The 20,039-nt window shown below is 45.7% G+C and overlaps 1 protein-coding gene across 4 annotated transcripts in view; it reads left to right on the top strand.

The window, feature by feature from the left end:
- GPRC5B (G protein-coupled receptor class C group 5 member B) overlaps window positions 1-20,039 on the top strand; it is a 52,531-nt gene that overhangs the window by 8,713 nt on the left and 23,779 nt on the right. The gene's annotated exons all lie outside the window — the stretch shown is intronic.

Consider the following 20,039-nt stretch of genomic DNA (forward strand, 5'->3'; position numbering starts at 1 on the left):
GTTTCCCTTGGCTCCCAGGAATTTTGGCTTCTGCCTTGAATTTTTTTTTTTTTTATGTTTCCACTCCTGGATTCGTACATATTCATGGTGCACATTCTGAGAACCCAGCACTGGCTGGGGAAGCCCTGCTCTGCAGGCTGTAAAGCAATGACCCTCCTTGGCTTGTGTAAGAATAGTGTGAATCAAGATGGGTCGCTTGAGTTTCCATCTGTATAAAAGGCAAAGCTTTCCCTGAGGATTCGCCCCTGGGGCATTTTCTGTTGCAGCAGAAAAACGTTAACTTGGTAACTTTTTTTTTTAGTTCCTTTATGAGCTTCACTTCCAAATAGGAAACGAATGGGGAGCTGAGCAATCGTGCAGAATGATTGGTTATCCGTGCAGTACTATTTCCATGGGAACAGACTGCTGAATAACTCAGTCATATGAGGGTGGCTGAGAAGGATTCTGGAGAAACACCCAGTTAACTTACTCTCAGACCTGTTCCAAGCAGCATCTTGAAATTATTAACCTTGGATATAAATCTACAGAATATGCTTGATGGTGTTGCTGGTTGGATAACTTCAGTGACGTAGAGTGGCAGGAGATGACCTTTATGGAAGAGATTGTGTGTGCAGTCTTATTTTGAAAAGCCAGCCAAAACAAAACCACACGGTTTCCACATGATCCAGCAGCGGTGCGATGGATTTCCTGGTACTATTAATATTATTCATCCAGTTCCCTTTAGAATAATTTTCCACGACCCATTACAGTAGGGCTGTTCAACTTCGGTTTGCAGACAGATCTGGTTTTCAGGCTTCTACCATACATTTGATCTAAAAATCAGATTAAATTAGAACATTTCTTTTAACTCAACCATTTCCTTCTGTTCCTTTTAAGGGCTGGGTTCTGGCACCATTGTCCTTCATTAATTACCTAACTGGAGATTTTTCCCCTATTTTTTTATTTATTAGTTACATTTATTTTTTTTTTTTAAATAAATCATCTATATTAGAAATACCATGCTATGAAGTGTTCCATAATATCCCTTCCCAATTTCCTGAAGTCATTATAGTGACAGTCCTTAACTGGAGGTACCTTGTAAGCCTGGGCTCTAAATCCGGCCCCTAGGTGTTGCTATTATGCAATGACTGGGACCTCCCCAGAAGCTGTGACCATGGCCTTGTGGCATTCCTCTGCCCCAGCCAACTCAGGGAGGGGGGAAGACCATAGCTGGGAATTGAACCCAAGGCCCTCTGCATGGCCAGAGCCATCCCTGTGGGGGAGGAGGAATAAGGGCGAACATACTAGGTCCCCCCCAATGAAGGTGGAGCCATGCATGTCAGCAGTCCAGGACCCTGCTGCAGTTGATTTTTGCCCCGGCCCCCACATCCTCCTAAGGTTAACCCTGTATATGGTAGTGCAAGGCTTCACTACTGGGCTGGTACATTTGGAGGTCCCTGAAAAAAAATTGGACCTGTGTTGCAGTAAGGAGACTGGGAAGAACCTCATTATGCAGAGAGTAAACCAGAATGCACCTCTGCCTTATTTCTCCTGTATTTTGTGTGCGCGTGTGTGAGAGAGAGTGCTGGGATTTTTCCCATTGAATCATATGCAGTCCGGGTGAATAAGAGTTGCAGAGCAAGAAAATGAGGTGTTGTGGAGATTGAAGTGTGTGGATAAGCAATTTTGGCTTCTTGTCCTTTTACTTTTTGCTTATATCACAGCCCACACATGCTCAATATGGTTTCCCCACCTTCCCTAAAGGGGACTGACCTCGCTTGAGCGACATTAGATGTAAGAAAAGGGATGATGATCATGCATATTGTAATGAGCTGGATAATGCATTCAGTAGCTGATTGCCAGTCTAGATGCAAATACCTCATTATGTGCTGATAATTGCCAGGTTCACTACTATTCACCCTCCTACGCAGCCTCTTCTCAAAAAATTGAACACCATTTTTTAGGGATGTGCTGTTATTTGAAATATTTTTGGTTTCCTTTTTTTGTTTTTGAAGCTGCCTTCAACAACAAAAAAAAAAGCCAGGCTGCTGTACGCCAAAATGATGCCAGCCTTTGGGGTGACTGGTGGCCATTTTGAAAATCCAGAGCAGTGGGGCGGGAGCATCTGGGGGTTACTCCTGCCCGTGAAGGGTACATAGATGGGGTAAGAAGTGGTTGGAGGAATAGAAGGTGGTCAGAGGTTTACAAATTTGTTGGGTGGGAGAAGGGGACAGTTTTTCGGTTTAATTTATTTCATTTTCCTGAATTTGTCCAAAATGAAATAAATGAATGGGAAAAAAAAGACAACTGGAATGAGAATTTTTTTCCGCTGCACAGCCCTACTATTTTATTGTTAGCCAAATAGCTGTTTGGCGCGTTCTCCTTTCCAGCCTCAGACTGGGTGAATCAACCCCCTCTGTGATGGCTTGAGTACAGAGTTAACTGAATGAGGTCTTCCATTTTGAACAAGGTTAAACTGCTTCCCCGCAAAAAACAATGCTGGGGCACGCTTAGGCATCCCGTTTTTTTCTCAATAATTTGGGGCTTGCTGCACATCAATTGTTGTTGTTGTTGCCTACTACTCGCAACATTTCTTCCAATGCAGGGGTGCTCACACCAGTCCTTGGGGGCTCCGCCCTAGCCAGTCGGGGTTTCAGGATCACTCTAATTGTATAGGCATGAGATTTATTTACATGCAATACCTCCTAGGTATGTAAATGTTTCTGATGCATATCCATTAGGAATATCCTGAAAACCCGACGGGCTGGGGGGAGCGGCAATAGCCCCTCCTTGTAGATCTAGCAAAGAGTCAGAGGAGAGTCGGAATGACAGAGAAATATTCACTTTTTTCAGATGTATGTGTTCGTTCCAGTGCTGATGTAGTCCAATGCTGTGCCTCTGCAGGAGGGGAAGGACTGTCCTAAATAAATGGGATTTATTAACCCCACAGGTATAATTATTTCAGCAGTAACATATGGGGAGGGGGGGTACCTAAAGGATTTCAGCGCACAGTCCGAGAGTTATCGTGATTCGTTCCGCATCCCCCTGGGCCATCAGCAGAATTGCTTCACGCACCCTCCTCCTCTATTTATTTGTTTGTTTATTTAGGAACTTTTTTATAGACCGTCTGCAACCACAGTTCCTAGCAGTGTACACAATAAAACCTCCATAATCCAAATTAAAATGGACAAAACAGATGAGGCAAAGCAAGACATTCAGAATCTCCTTGAGCTTTTCAGATTGTGAAACCTAATCCTGGAATGCCATTTGAAACAAATATGTCGTCGCCATTTTCCAAGCTATTTTTTGCACAAGAAATCAAGCGCAAAGCCAGTGGTAGCGAGTTCCCCAAAAGTGAGCCCGCCACCGAGAAGGCCCTGTCCTGGAAGTGAAAGGAAATGCTTTGCTTGTAGGATAAAATACTTCGTGTTACTTTTGTCTTATGCCTGGGGAATGGGGTGGATTTATACTTCTTGGGGGGGGGGGGGGGGGGAAGCATGGATCTTCCAGGGGAGATGCTGGAGTCAAAAAAAAAAAAAAAGTAATAACATTCTGTAAGGCCTGGGATAAGCTCACAGGATCGTTGGGTGTGAAGTGCAGGAAAAGGCAGAAATCAGCTGGGGACTGCGGCATTTGCAATAGTAAACAGAGTGGGTAGATTACGTAGGCCGTACAGTCCTAGTCTGTTCTCTGTTTCTGTATTACTGTGTGTTCGGCTCTTTACGGGTGAAATGACAGTGAAAGTGCGGACGGTTTCAGAAAAGCCACTGTGCTTGACAGTGCCTTATGAGCAGGGACAGTGGAGGTTTGCCTGCAGAAATTCAGCAATTTTGCAGGCTCCTTCACAAACTTGAGATGTTTTGATAATGAATGTGACTACTTACGCACAGTCTCCTATTCATATATATCGGCCCATGATTTTTGTATCCCTTTCAGATTTTGTTTCATATATACTTCTACTGCTGATATATCATTTCAAGTAATATCCCTCAATAGCTGCAGTCCAGAAAGGAATAAATGTCTTCCATATTTGGATGCAGTTCAGACTTTTTGTGTAGCTGCTAACTGGCTTGAATGCAGACTTCACCAGAAAAGGCTGAATCTGGCCCATTTAAATGGACTGATTCAGACTTTTGCAGCAGGTAAAGTCCAGATCTACACACAAGTGACCTCCTTGCTAGGACCATCCAGAAGCCACTTCAGGCTAACGAGCTTTCTGAGAGGGTCTGCAGGGGTGAAGAAAATGACATTATTGGGTACAGGTCAAGTCTCTAAAAAGCTTTTTTTTTTTTCCAGAAATTCAAGGGTTTTGGTTTTTTTTTGTGTGTGTGTGGATGCACAGTGCTATACTGAGATGATTAAGCAAAAGTGCCTCTCAGTTGCAAACAATATGTTTGATGTAGCAAAAGATTGGAAGCCATCTTGGACCAGATCTGATGTAAGAGGCTCTAAAGTAGGTGGGGAATAATTTGGTAAAAACTGTTGGGAATAAATTCTGCTGGGATCCTATTTTAAAGCCAGAATCTAGATGGTCACGTGGGGTGATGTGCTGAGGAGGACGTGTTTCTCACCAGCTCCGGCCACCCCGCTGCTCACACACTGGGAATAACGGCACTATCTGGCTAGAACCACCACTTTTTGGCGCTCACTGCTTCCAGCTTATGTCGATTGTGCGATATATGCAGAAATCTCCGCTTCCCATGGCTTCCAGGAGCACAAAAAAGGATAAAGAGCGCAGCAAGCCGGGAGACCCTAAAATGGCGGCGGCGCCCAGCGACCCGGATTTGGAGCCGGCGACCCCCCTTACTGTGGCGCTCCTGCGGGAAACGATTGCCGGCACCTTGGATGAAAAGCTAGCCGGCATTCACTCTAAGCTGGCGGAGGTGAGCGCTGCAATGTCGGAGCTGGGGCCGCGGATCGACCAGGCGGAAGGCCGGATCTCAGCCGCTGAGGACGAAATGGCGGCGGCGCAGGTGACGATTCAGAAACACGAGGCGGAACTAAAGGCTCTGACAGACAAACTAGACGATCTAGAAAACCGATCGCGACGGGCGAATTTGCGGTTCCTGGGCCTCCCAGAAGTGGTTGACGAACAGGGCTTGGGTCCCTTCCTTGAGGAATGGCTACCAGCGGCAGTGGGGCTTCCGGACCTTCAGGGCCTGTTCCATATCGAGCGGGCCCACAGGATCGGCCCCAAACGGAACGCTGAGCAACGCCCTAGAATAGCCATAGCTAAGGTGCTCAATGCGGCGCATCAGCAAAAGATCTGGATGGCTTTTAGGGCTAAAAAGGAGCTGATTTATAAAAATCATAAGATTCGCCTCACTCAGGACTATTCGGCTCGGGTGACCCAATTGCGGCGCCAGTTTTCTCCGACTTGTTCCCGCTTAGTGGACATGAATATCAAATTCGCTATGCAATTCCCGGCTATATTAAAAGTATGGAAGGATGGGAAGATTTACTCATTCAACACACCGGAGGAAGCTCAGACACTCTTCCCCAAGTGATTCACAGGGAGCTGGAACGCATGCCTCAGGCCGGAGGGCCAAGCAAGCGGGAGACTTTCCTCAATGTGGTGGTTCTACATTTTTTATTTTTGTTTTTCTAAGTTTCAACGATGTAGTTCCCGGTTCGATGGTGTTTACTGGATTCCTAACGGACTCATTTTTATGGGACTGTTGTTGGCTCAGCCGGAGCGAGTTACAATGGGTACGAGCTCTGGTGGCGTCGGCGGGAGCCCTGGGGGACCGTGAAAGATCTTGATGTTGATGTCGGAGATTCCACGTCGGCGATCTCCCTTGGGGCCCCTGGGTGCTGTGCCCTGGACGCGGAGCGGCTCGGTCGGGGAGTGCTTATCCGGATGGGCGAGCGGACGGGACCCGAGGACGGAACAACTGGAGCGGCGGGGTGCCCGTACATCCTATACGGGCCCGACTCTTCGCCAGGAGCGAGGAGTATTGTTGGAGGACTTGTTGTTTGATTGGGGGGTTGGGGATCGGGGTGGGACAGGGGGCAGACAGTGAGCGAACGTGACTGGAGTGTATGTGTGGGTGGTATGGGGGAGGGAGTGTGTGGGGGGTTAGTTTGGGGGGGGGTGGATGTAGCGGGGGGGGTGGGGAGGGGGGCTGCAGGGAGTTTTGGGGTAGGGAGGGGGTGGGTGAGGGGGATGCAAGGGGGAAAGGGGGAGGGTGCAGCGACTGTTTGGCTGTTGGGGTTACTGTATATTGTGGTTTTGGCTTTTCCACAGATGTTGCTATGCTTGCTGTTTATGTCCCTTGTACGTTCCTGGGGGAGGTACCGATCCATCTGTTTTGGGTGGCGTCACGGGGGGGGGGGGGCTCAGCTGGGAGGTCCCCTCACTGGTTGTGAGGTATGCCTTGATCATTCCTTACTCTCTTGGATAATCAGAGATGGTTAAACTCGTATCTTGGAATGTAAACGGCCTGGGGACGCCGATAAAACGTAAGAAAGTTCTGTCCTATCTCAGACGGCTTCAGGCGGACATCGCCTGTATCCAGGAAACACACCTTAATGACACTGAGAGCGCCAAGCTTCGCAGGGACTGGGTGGGCACCTGTGTCTACGCCCCCGCAGTCCATAGGAAGGCGGGGGTGGCTATCCTTATTCACAAGTCTTGTCACTTTGTGGTTTCTCATGCCATCACTGACCCAGAAGGCAGGTTTATCATTTTGCAGGGACTTTGGAGACAGACACCGGTTACTATCTGCAACGTATATGCTCCCAATGACTACACGCACGCATTTTTTGAGGACTTGAGTAACAAACTGCATACACATACCCGGGGTACATTATATGTAGCGGGCGACTTTAACTGTGTACACGATCCCTCCTTAGACAGAAGCCCAGCCCCTGTGTCTACCCCGGGGAAGAGGCGGAAGGGGATCGCCTATTTGTGTCATCACTTACAGCTTCTCGATGTCTGGCGTACATTACACTCTACCGAACGAGACTACACTCATATCTCCAGGGCTCACGGGTCGATGGCGCGTATTGACTACATTCTTCTCTCCCAGGAGCGATTTTTCCAGGTCGCAGCTGCGGGCATAGAAACTCAAGCTATTTCAGATCACGCGCCGGTGTCCATCACTCTTACTTCTCACTCGTCTGTGCCAAAAGTACGCCTTTGGAGGTTCCCGGCTTATCTTAAGGACGATACCCGATTCCAAGCTTTCTTAAAAACTAAATGGACGGACTATGCTCGCAATAACCAGCAACACATCGGTCAACCCCAGCTCTTTTGGGAGGCTGGGAAGGCGGTGCTTCGGGGCGAAATCATAGCGTATGTTCACAGCCGAAAAAAACAATTAAATCAGGATATCCTTCACCTCGAAACCCAACTGAATCAGGCAAAAACAGCGTTAAACCGACACAATACGGCGGCAAACCGGTCGGGATTTTATGGGGTATTGGGCCGTCTGAATACATTATTAGACCTCCGAACTAAACATTACCTCCAAAAGGGGCAACAAACACTATTTCAGTTTGGGAACAAACCTAGTAGGTTACTGGCTAACCTGGTCAAGACTCAGAAGCCTAGATCGATCATCCCTACCCTGACCACCCCTTCTGGGGCAACGGCCCATACAGAATCGGAAATTTGTGAGGTTTTCAGGCAATTTTATGCTACCCTATATGCTTCTGACACCCCGGAGGGACAAGCGGAGGAGGAGCTCTTTTTTCAGGACTTGCCCCTGCCTTCGCTGACGGCTTCGCAGCGTGAATTCTTGAATCGCCCCCTGCAGACTTACGAGATAACCCAAGTTATTTCGGCCGCCGCAGCCGGGAAATCCCCAGGGCCCGACGGGCTCTCTTACGACTTCTACAAGATTCTCATCTCTTTCATTGGTACACCCTTGACGCGGTATTTCATTGATGGCCTGGCTAACCAAGGTTTCTCTTCTCGCTTTACTGAAGCGCATATTGTGGTTCTTCCTAAGCCGGGCAGGGATATGACTAGCCCTTCTTCCTTCCGGCCGATCTCTCTCTTGAACTGCGATCAGAAAATCTTGGCCAAGATTTTGGCGAACCGATTGGGTATCTTTCTCTCTCATCTGATCTCGCCCCATCAGACGGGATTTATCCGTGGCCGCAAACCTCAGGTCAATATCATAAAATTACTTACCGCTAAGACTATCTGTCAAACACAGGAGATCCCTGCCCTGGCTATCGGCTTCGACTCGGAGAAGGCCTTTGACCGGGTGGCGTGGCCTTACTTGTTTTCGGTGTTACAGCGGTTTGGTATACGCGGGGATTTTCTTCTTTATATTTTGCTTCTATACGATAACCCAACCTCCTATATCTTAGCAAACGGCTGCCTCTCGGACGCAGTGGACGTTCGGCGGGGGGTTCGTCAGGGGTGTCCTCTTTCCCCGTTGCTGTATATCTTATCGATTGATCCTTTACTGCGTAAGATCGCTGCTTGTCCCCAAGTGAAGGGTTTTGGTGGGCCCCGTCATGTTTTCAAAATAGCTGCTTTCGCAGATGATCTTTTGATGTTTGTTACACAGCCTCAACGTTCTTTACCTGTGATCTTAGATATTCTGCAGGACTTTGGGTGTTTTGCGGGCTTGCGGATCAATCAAGACAAGTCGGAGGCTTTAGACGTTACCGGGACCATGTGTTCGACCTGGGTGGGTGGTTTTCCCCTGCGATGGGTGTCGGATCACCTTAAATATTTGGGCATACGGATCCCCGTCCGGTTGCACAACTTCTACAGCGTTAATATAACACCGCTGTTGAAGTACACTACGGCCGCGCTGAGGGGGTGGACTTCCCTCCCTTTGTCCTTGGTGGGGCGCATACACCTTTTCAAAATGGTTGTCCTCCCCAAATGGCTCTACACTATTCAGATGGCCCCACTTTGGATAAAAAAACGGGACCACACTACACTTCTTCAGACATTGCGCAGGTTTTTGTGGCGAGGCAGGAGAGCGCGATTACCCATGGCCGTGCTCATGGGGCCTCGGGAGGAGGGGGGCTTGGGCTGTCCGAATTTGGAGCTGTACAACCTTGCTTGTGGGTTACGATATGTTAAAGACTGGCTTTTTGCCACGGCGACTTTTACCCCACATCCCTGCCTCCTAGAGTGGTTTGGCGTCTCTTCGTTAAATCCGCTCATCCACTTGGATGCGCGTCTGCTCCCCACCCGTCTTAAGCCACAGGTGGTTTTGAGTACATGTCGGGAAACCTGGAAACTGTTCTGCAAGTTGGGAGGCATTCAGGGTACTCTCACCTCATGCATCACCATAGCGGGCCATGACTTGTTTCCCCCGGGAAAAACAGGGAGCTCTTTCGTTCGCTGGAACCGCCTGGGGCTCACCTACATTTTTTACCTCTATGAGGGAGTGACCGGGGATCTCCTTTCCTTTGCCTCCCTCAAACAGCGTTTCTCTCTGCCCGACACAGACCTTTACGCGTACCATCAAGTATTCCACTTCCTTAAGTCTAAAAAGGCCCTGCTCGCAGACACCCCGGCGGTTCGACGTCTCAGGGACATTGTTCAGGTGGGAAGGAGGGGACCACCGGCTATCTCTTATTACTATAAAGAAGCAATTCACCTGGCCGACCCGCACACTGTAGAATCCTGCTATGCGAAGTGGACACCGTGGGTTCTTTTTTCCCTCACCCTCTCTGAATTTAAACAATGCTTCATGGATTTAGCTGTACTATCAGATAATATTATATTGCGAGAGACACAGTACAAGTTTCTTTGGCACTGTTATATCACACCCCAACGGGCTTACCAAATGAACATTACTACATCCCCCCAATGCCCAAAATGCACAGCGGGTCCTGCCTCGTACTTTCACTGTTTTTGGGATTGTGGTGTGGTACTCCGATTCTGGCGCCAGGTGCGTACTACCTGCTCCGCTATCTTAAAAACCAAATTGCCACTCCATCCGCATCTTTGGCTGTTTGGGTCGGATGCTCCGGCTTTGGTGTCGCTTTCCGTTACCCGGAAACTTTTTGTGGCTAAAGCTGGTCTGGTGGGGAAGAGGATAATTTTGGCTGCCTGGCTTCAGACGAGCTCTCCCAGTTATGAAATGTGGTTCAAACGCCTGGTAAACTTATGTTCCATGGAACATGTCCTGCTGACAGCAACTACGCCAAAGAGGCTTGTACTTACCTCAAAAGTTTGGGCTGCCTTTACTGTTTATATAGGACCGCACACTGGCCGGGTGCCTGACCCCTGGCGCAAGGACACTGACGACGATCGAGTCGGTGCCGACCTGTAAGCATTGGTATTTGGTATTTGCTGTAAGCATAGCTCTCCTCATCGCCCTTTGGGGCGCCCCATGGGCCGGCGATGAATGGGGGGGGGATGGGGGGTGGGAGGGGTACATTTGTTGGGCTAGTTATCTGGATTTCTGTTTGGCACTGTTGCTACCGTTGCCGTATGAGTTCTGTTTTATGCTGTTGTCCTTATAAAATGTTAATAAACATATTTTCAAAAAAAAAAAAAAAAAGCCAGAATCTAGAAATACTCTTTATTATAAAATGACAGCCTGCTTGGTTAAAAAAACAAAACAAAACCCACAGAAACATTGATTTACTTTTGTTCTTATTTAACAACATCCAGATTAAAATGAAGCCCAGGTGGGATAATTAACAGCTTTCCACTGTTCCCTGGGACAAATGGGTGTAACCTGTAATTTCAGTGAAGATGACCTGCATAGTTGCAACCTTTTACATTAGTTCTGTAAGCAAAGAGGTGTAAAAATCCCATGGCTTGAGCTTAAAATGGTTTGTTTATCTTTTGATAAAGAGAACAGCATTTAAAATGGTAAAATAGTCTGGTTTTAAACTTGCGCATACGATTTTGAAAGTAGGATTCGGTAGGGATTTAGATTTGCAATCTTTGTAGACTGTAGGAGGGGAGATTTGGAGAGCCTGTCTCCTCTCGTCTTTGTTGTTGGGCTCATAAATGATGGCCCAGCCTGCAAAGGGCTTCAGTCGCCTCCTAGGATCACGAGGGCTCCTGGAATTGCTACCTGAAAAAAAAAAATGCAGAGCTACAGCTTTACTTTTTATTGTATTCCAACCCCCCCCTCAAAGAATACCTTTGACCTCCGTTTTCAAAAGGCATTTACATGGGTAAAATGACCTGCATGAGACCTGCCACTCTCAAAGGCAGCTAAAAATATGTGCAAGGTCCAGAGTGTCCATCTAGCTGGGGGGAGGGGGGGAGGGGATGCCAAGGTCAGGGAAGGAGAAACGTGCACGGACATTTCATATCCAAAAATCCCATATGTTGTTTTTTTTTTTGCCCACCCTCTACCACATGCACCAGTGGCGGGTGTCATGCGTGCGATCACTTTTTAGTGCCCTTTGCCCTTACTAATTTCCAAAAAGAAACAGCAGGGGTAGTTTCTCTTGAGATTTTTCTAAACAGCACATGTCGCTGCAGCCTAAGACGGTAACTTTCAAACCGGCATGCAGGGGTACATGTGCACCAAACCTTTAAGTGGGAGCGGGCATGTGCTCACAACTGCTGCTTGGGGGGGGGGGGGCGGGGTTTAAAAGCGGCATGTGCTGATGCTATTCCCAGTTGAGAGAGCCGTCCTCCAAACCCCCCCCTAGTTTTAATAGCCTTCGCTCTCCCCAGTTATCTGCAACCTTTAAAGCCCTGCAGATCTTCATAGTTTTCTTTATTTTTTAAATGTACGCATCCTCCATAGCAGACGTTACACAGCAGGCGGTGCCTCGGTGTGTGCCAGATCACATAATTATTTACGCATACATCTTGGGTTGATGCCCTGCCCCCTTTTTAAAAAATCTTTCGATGTGCACACTGTGGCATTTACGCGCGTATCCGGGCAGCTTTTAATATCGGCTCAGTGCGTGCAAGCCCGACCTGTTCTCGCATCCCCCGATTGATGCGTGCACCAGGCTTTTAAAATTCACTTTTTAAGTGGGTGGGTTTAATGGTGCGCTACACAGATTTCCAATCTATGGCAAAATATCAGCCAATACATGCCAAGTGCTTAATAGTCGTCTTAGCAATTATTAACTCATATATGTTGGGGTGTAAAGACCATTGCCAGAAAACAAAATTAAATGGCAAAATACGTTAAGGCCGTGAAGAAAAAACATTTTCACAGCATAATAATACTAAAGTGAGCTCCCATAGTAGTTATAATAGTAAAATCTGAGTTTCTACCAGGCTTCAGAATGATTACATCAAATTAACAAACTCTTCCGGTTTTGAATTGCAGTAAAGAGTCAACAGATGTGTCTATGGGTGAAAAAAAAAATCTAAAAGTACTTTGTGGTTCTGCCAACATTTTATCTCTTAAAAAAAAAAAAATTACATTGCTGTAGTCAAAGAGAAAATATCTGCTCAAGTGTTGTGGGCACTAGGATTACGGTTTCTGCTTCTAAAGAAGCCTTTTTTTTTTTTTTTTCAGGGTAGGGGTAGTAAAACCAATCTTTCGACACAATTGTGTTGGTTTGGATAGGTCATAAAATAACTGTAACCAGTTGTGCTTCACATGGCCATTTTTTTAATTTAATTTTTGTTTTGGTCTTGGCTGGATTCATTCACTAGGTCTCTTTTCTATTTTGCTATAAAAGGATTCTAATCCTCCTGCTATCTCCATCCAGGGATACTTGTTGTTCATGACTGGAGCTTTGTTACCCATGAAACAAATCCATTTTTCTTTTATCCAAGAAAGATGTTGATAGTAGATTTACTAATTGTGGATACTTTATCTACATGCAGCAGATGCTCCACTTGAACTCCCCAGATTTGAGTTAATAATGCTGTCATTTCCTCTCAAATAGTGCCAGTGAAATCCTCATCCTGTCTGCATTCCCTACTAACCTAATAAGCAGAATGTTTGGAGTTTTTTTGGATTTTAATTTGTGAGAGTCTCATGGGGCCTCATTCAATAAATATTTATTTCCAAATGAGGAATTATCTTTGTAAATAAGGCCCATTTCTTCAATTAATGCTGTAGATCTTTATTAAGTCTTATTTTATAGAGTTAAATACTTTTCCTTTGCACTATCAAGTAAATCTGAATTAGCTTTCAGTTTTATTTTCGACTGAATCAAAATGTTTATTAATTTGCTTCTCAGGGCCAGCAAAAGATTTTAGATTTGCCTCTTTAAAAAAAAAAAGTATTAAAAAATTTGTGCCTGTCTATATATTGCCACTGACTTTTACAATCATAGATTAAACTGGAACTGTATATTTGTCCTTGAGTTCTGTAGCCAATATCCACAATTCTTGGATTGGATTCCTTTTCACATGCTAAGACAAAGTTCATGAGTAGTGACATCAGATAAAATGGCTTCCTAGTCAGAGCTCCTCACTATTGAGGCTTAAATAGGGTTGGCAACTTATTTAAAAAAAAAAAAAAAATTCAGCCATGTGTCTCTTCCCTCTTTCTCCCTTCCCTTTCTCCTCTACGGTCAACATCATCCCTGTCAGATTCCCTAGCCACAACGGTACTCGCAGGGTTTAAGGCAGGGGGAGCAGTCCCAGTGTGCTGCTCATAGAAACCAAAAGCAGAACCGGGAGTAGGACCTGGAGCCTGCGCTGGAATGTGGAGCTGGGACTTGGGCATGGAATGTGGAACTTAGAACAGGAGCCCGAGTCTGAAGCCGGAATGTGAAACTTGAGTTGAGTATTCTGTTAAGATCTTGGAGGCCAATATTCAAAGGGGTTTTACTGCCAACATTTGGAGGTGGCTGGACACAACAGAGATTTGAATATTTCATCCACTCCCCTCCTAAATTGTGCGTGGTTAACTCATTTCCCAGATAAGAAGAAGTTGCAAGGGAGGGCATTTCCGGGGCACGGTTTCACTTTATTTCCTCTTTGGTTTGCTGCCAGAATGCAGAAATAAGAGGCAAGTGCTACCTTTATAGACTAACCAATTTATTGAGGCACATCGCCAAAAAGCAAAGGGCCACACAATCCTAGGGCCAATCTCATTATCTTGGGCTTCATTTTTCTCTCTATTCACCACATTGTTAGCCACTGGTTTGTCGGGAGTCTGCCTCCGGGGCCCTAGGTGCATGCTAGGTGGGAATCAGTACATAGTATCTCAGATTCAATTAGTCTTTCCCCCCAGTGATAGTCACTCCCATAGATCTCAACAGTTGTCTTCCAATGCAGAAGGAGCAGGCAGGTTAACATGAAGTAGTGTTCAAATAGTAAGAGTTTACTGTAACTCATAAAAACTTGATCCAAAGCAAAGATATGAAACTCAGAGAGCCTTTTTGATTCTGAGTCAATGTCCCTTCCTCCTTTCCAAGAATAAAGATAATTTCTCTAAACAATCCTTACTTGAAGTGAATGCAAAACAAAGTAGCACCCGATCTCTTCAGGTAGGGAGGGTAAAGGCCCTCCAGAGCTGGGAGCAGATCAATGCGAGCCGACTCTCTGCTTCTCTCCTCCCCTCTTTCAGGGCTGTGAGTGAGAGGGTAAAAGCCCTACCTCTCTGGAACAGGCTGCAGGGCCTGCATTTGGGGAATCATCAGGAACCTTCCTCGTCACGCTTCCAAACTCGGAGAAACAAACCACACATGCTTAACCCAGTTCATGTAGGGGAGTTTGACCGACCCTGGGCAGGGAAAAACCTTAGTGATGGTATTAGAAATGCAAATCCCCTACTTCCTAGAGTTGGCCAAGAGCAAACAAGCAGTAAGGGAGCAAAGCAGTGGCGTAGCCAGAATTTGAGTTTTTGGATGGGCACAAGTTTAACATGGGTGGGCTGTAGGCATGCAGGTCTGAGACCTACTAGTTGCATTCTTATTGATAAATAATGCCATTTACTGTACCCTGCAATGGCTTTCTAAGTAGTTTGCAACAGCCATTATGCATCATGCATGAAACTTTAAAATATTTTACCTCAATTATTTCAAGCACTTACCAGCATTAAATATTACTTATTAAGGAATATTTAATTTATTTTATATTTTATATTTATTGCAGTTTATAAATGCTCAAGTATATCATGTAAAAAGAAAACAAACTGATCCAATCAATCATGTAATAAAACAAATATCAATGTATTCTTTCATGAATCTTCTTTACAGAAAGCCAGAAATCATCAAAACTACAATAAAATAGCATTGATCATCAGAACAGGTACAGAGCAGAGCTAGGGCAATTCACATTACAACCAATATGAAAAAAAATATTCAAATTGTGGTGTCACCTCAGCCAAAAATATCCCTCTGCTGCTATTTTGTGAGGTAACAAACTCCTGCAAAGAACCTTGCCATACCATAAAGTCACAGCACTGATTCTCAGGATTGAAATAAAAGCAACCTTATGAAAAAGCAGCAATTCAAATACTACACCAGGCCCTAGAACATTAATACATCACCTACTGGAGTAACAGAACAAGCTGGATCAGTACAGAGAAACTACATGTGAGCAGAAATACTGCACTTCAGTCACACACACAGGCAAAACAGAAACAGACCTTTACCTAATATAGAAATAAGAGACTACAAATTAGAAACAGAAACATGCAGACAAAACCAAAATAGAAAGCCTGAGAAACTAGACTCTCTGAACAGTGCTGAAGAAAGAGGAAAATATAAAATAAAAAATGCATATTCCAATTGCTAAAATCTCAAAATAATTTTTTTTTTTAAACTTTGTTGTCTGATATTTGTATTTTTCTAATCAATTGGTCCTGGTCTTTTTTTTTTCCCCCCTATTTTTCCCTTGTTGCTCATTTCCTAATTCCTTTTCAATGTTTTTCTTCTCCTACTGTCTTTTTCCCTTCCTTTCTCTTTCTCTCTCACTCTGTCACTCACCCAGGCTCCCATTCTTATACACACATAAACGGCCTTTTCATTAGGCACAGCCAAAATCCTACTTCTGCCGCCGTGGAAATGGGATCCTGAGGCAGCCTTGCAACTCTGGTCCTCCTCTTCACTGTCGAGGGGATGGGATCCCATGGTGGCATTGCTTGAACAGGCTTCTTCCGGTTCTGATTGGGTGGGCAACTGTCCACCCAGACCCACCCGTGGCTATGCCACTGGAGCAAAGCTGTTTTGAACACTAGATAGGGAACTAAATCGGAGGTTATCCGTGTAGACCTTACAGTTGCCTTTGATAGATTTTGACATCTTGTTGGGTTGGTTGAAAGACATTGGTATTCCAGGTAAAACATTTAGTTTTGCTGACTTCCTCTTTGAAAGGAAGGAAGCAGCAAGAAATGATGGATTTTTCTCCATCTTGTTTTGAGCAGAGCTCTGTGGGGTCTTACACAGATCCTTATCTTCGCTCATTTCGTTCAATGTGTATTTGAAGCCTTTAGCAGATTTACTTATGCAATTGATCCTTTATTATTACATGGATGCCACGAGGAGGAGGACAGGAACCCCTGGAGCCACCATAAATGTTGGATTAAGGGATATCCAAGGATGGATGGTAATAATAGATTGGCCTTAAAGCCAGTTAAATGTGAAATGCCATTTGTAGGCAAATCCCCTTTGTCAGAATGGAATCTACCTGTTACAGTGCAGGACGTAATGGAGGAAAAAAATCTAGAAGTAATGCTGGAATGAGTTTTAAGTATGAGGAAGCGTATCAAATTCATCTCTAAGGGCATCTGTTTTTCATCTGCAGACCATTCATCAGATGCACCCTTTTTTTTTTTTTTTAAATCCATCTCGTTCGCATACATTGGTGCAAGCTCTAACTTTTATCATAATTGGACTGCTCAAGTAGCTTATATTGTGGTCTTGACCTTAAAACCTAGGCTAGGTGAAGAGTTTTAGATCACAGCAAGTTTACAACAAAAGCTGCATGATGGCGTCCCTCTTCCTCATGGGCGAATAGCATAAGTATATCCAGAAGACTTCTTTGGCTTATATATAATCATTAAACATGAAGGAATCACATGTGTTACAATCTGACCCAGTATGGCAATTTCTTATGTTCTTATGACCCTATCTAACTAATATACTGCAATCAACCCATATAATCCATAGGAAACAATGTATCCATCAAAGCCTGTTCAACATTATATCACCTCTGAAACAGTGAGACAATGTGTGTAACAAATTTCAAGTATTCCAAATTGGTTGACAAACTTTAAAGCTGATAAAGAATTTTCTTAATGCTTAAATATGCACAATAAGGGTAGCCAGGACTACTGGCCCCTCTCCCTCGGCTCCTGTCAATGTCACATTCACCAAATAAAAACTCAGACTATATAATTGGAAGTCAAAGAAGGCCACAGCTTTATTAAACAAACACCAGAGCCAACAAATGAACATAAATACCCACCCCAAGGAATCAACCGCCTCGCCCCAGCAAGCTGATCCCTTCACAGGCCACCAAACCTGTACAATCCAGCGGCATCCCGCCGCTAACAGAGACCCCCACCACAGCCCAGCAAGGGGTCCCAACCATGTGGCTGAACCCAACGACATGCAACTCAAACAGCCAGAGTCAGAGAGCCCGCCACCTAGCTTGTTCCTTGCTCTAAACCCCGCCCCAAAGAATCACGGCTCTGGTAAATCCGCTAGACCCCAACCCAGCTGCGAGAAACATAACCATGCCCCGGAACAACAGAAAAAAGAAAGAGGGCGGGAGGGAACAACACGGCTGAGCAGGGGAAAAAGGGGGGCAGCGCACAAGGGAACACCCCCTTTTTATATCCCTCCCACGCCTTCGGCATGCAATCCCTTGGTGCACTGGGGGGTGATCAATCAGGACCCGATAAGGCGTCCCCAGTGCACTGATTCAAATAAAAATAAGGTGCTTCTGCCCCCCCGTTCCCCCGAATGTCCATCCTCCCCCCCCCCCCCCCCGCACCCGAAAACCGCGTTGCCTGAAGGGAGGAGCCAGCCTGGCGCCCGCATTATCGCAGGCCTCAGAGACTGGACTCCTCTGGCCCTTCCTTCTAGCAGGAATGTATTTAAGCATTAAGAAAATTCTTTATCTGCTTTAAAGTTTGTCAACCAATTTGGGATATGTATCTCCACTGTACTGTGATTATGTGCAATTATGAGACGTTTTTAAATTTTTTGTTAATTAAAGATGTTTAAAATATGATTGTAACACATGTGATTCCTTCATGTTTAATATAGTTGAGTTTTTACCTACCTTTTGTAGTTTTGTACCTTTTATATATAATCATGCCAAATCTAATTTATGGGATACAGATGGAAGGTGTACATAGAAACAATCACAAATTGAAGTTTGCAGTTTCAGTTTGTAAATAAAACAGTGGACGTTTTCCAAGATTGCTTTGACTTCTTTCTTAAATTTCCAGAAGACAAAGCATGAGGATAATTGCTGCGTTACTACCCTTCACTTGTGATATCGATAGATGAATTGGTGCCTGGAAGGGGGCTGATTGGCAAATGCAAAGCTCTGAAAGAACCGACCCATCTGACAAGAGCAGGACTCACTTGTTACTTGTGCTGCATAATAAAACATTTTGAACTGAATAGTAACCCCTAGGGATGTGAATCGTGTCCTCGATCGTCTTAACGATCGATTTCGGCTGGGAGGGGGAGGGAATCGTATTGTTGCCGTTTGGGGGGGTAAAATATCGTGAAAAATCAAAAAAACGAAAAACGCAAAACCGGCACATTAAAACCCCCTAAAACCCACCCCCGACCCTTTAAATTAAATCCCCCACCCTCCCGAACCCCCCCCCCCAAATGACTTAAATAACCTGCGGGTCCAGCGGCGGTCCGGAACGGCAGCGGTCCGGAATGGGCTCCTGCTACTGAATCTTGTTGTCTTCAGCCGGCGCCATTTTCCAAAATGGCGCCGAAAAATGGCGGCGGCCATAGACGAACACGATTGGACGGCAGGAGGTCCTTCCGGACCCCCGCTGGACTTTTGGCAAGTCTTGTGGGGGTCAGGAGGCCCCCCCCAAGCTGGCCAAAAGTTCCTGGAGGTCCAGCGGGGGTCAGGGAGCGATTTCCCGCCGCGAATCGTTTTCGTACGGAAAATGGCGCCGGCAGGAGATCGACTGCAGGAGGTCATTCAGCGAGGCGCCGGAACCCTCGCTGAACGACCTCCTGCAGTCGATCTCCTGCCGGCGCCATTTTCCGTACGAAAACGATTTGCGGCGGGAAATCGCTCCCTGACCCCCGCTGGACCTCCAGGAACTTTTGGCCAGCTTGGGGGGGGCCTCCTGACCCCCACAAGACTTGCCAAAAGTCCAGCGGGGGTCCGGAAGGACCTCCTGCCGTCCAATCGTGTTCGTCTATGGCCGCCGCCATTTTTCGGCGCCATTTTGGAAAATGGCGCCGGCTGAAGACAACAAGATTCAGTAGCAGGAGCCCGTTCCGGACCGCTGCCGTTCCGGACCGCCGCTGGACCCGCAGGTTATTTAAGTCATTGGGGGGGGGGGTTCGGGAGGGTGGGGGATTTAATTTAAAGGGTCGGGGGTGGGTTTTAGGGGGTTTTAGTGTGCCGGCTCACGATTCTAACGATTTATAACGATAAATCGTTAGAATCTCTATTGTATTGTGTTCCATAACGGTTTAAGACGATATTAAAATTATCGGACGATAATTTTAATCGTCCTAAAACGATTCACATCCCTAGTAACCCCAGTAAAGGGAAGACTTCTAGCTTATTGATTGAGAGGGGGATATGAAAGAGGTCTTTAAGATCATGAGAGGTCTTGAACAAGTAGATGTGAATTGGTTATTTACACTTTCGAATAATAAGACTAGGGGGCATTCCATGAAGTTAGCAAGTAGCACATTTAAGACTAATTGGAGAAAATTCTTTTTCATTCAATGCACAATTAAGTTCTGGAATTTGTTGCTAGAGGATGTGGTTAGTGCAGTTAGTGTAGCTGGGTTCAAAAAAGGTTTGGATAAGTTTTTGGAGGAGAAGTCCATTAACGGCTATTAATCAAGTTTACTTAGGGAATAGGCACTGCTATTAATTGCATCAGTAGCATGGGATCTTCTTAGTGTTTGGATAATTGCCAGGTTCTTGTGGCCTGGTTTGGCCTCTGTTGGAAACAGGATGCTGGGCTTGATGGCCCCTTGTTCTGACCCAGCATGGCAATTTATGTTCTTATATGATACAT

Source organism: Rhinatrema bivittatum, chromosome 14, assembly GCF_901001135.1.
Source record: "Rhinatrema bivittatum chromosome 14, aRhiBiv1.1, whole genome shotgun sequence".
NCBI lineage: Eukaryota > Metazoa > Chordata > Amphibia > Gymnophiona > Rhinatrematidae > Rhinatrema > Rhinatrema bivittatum.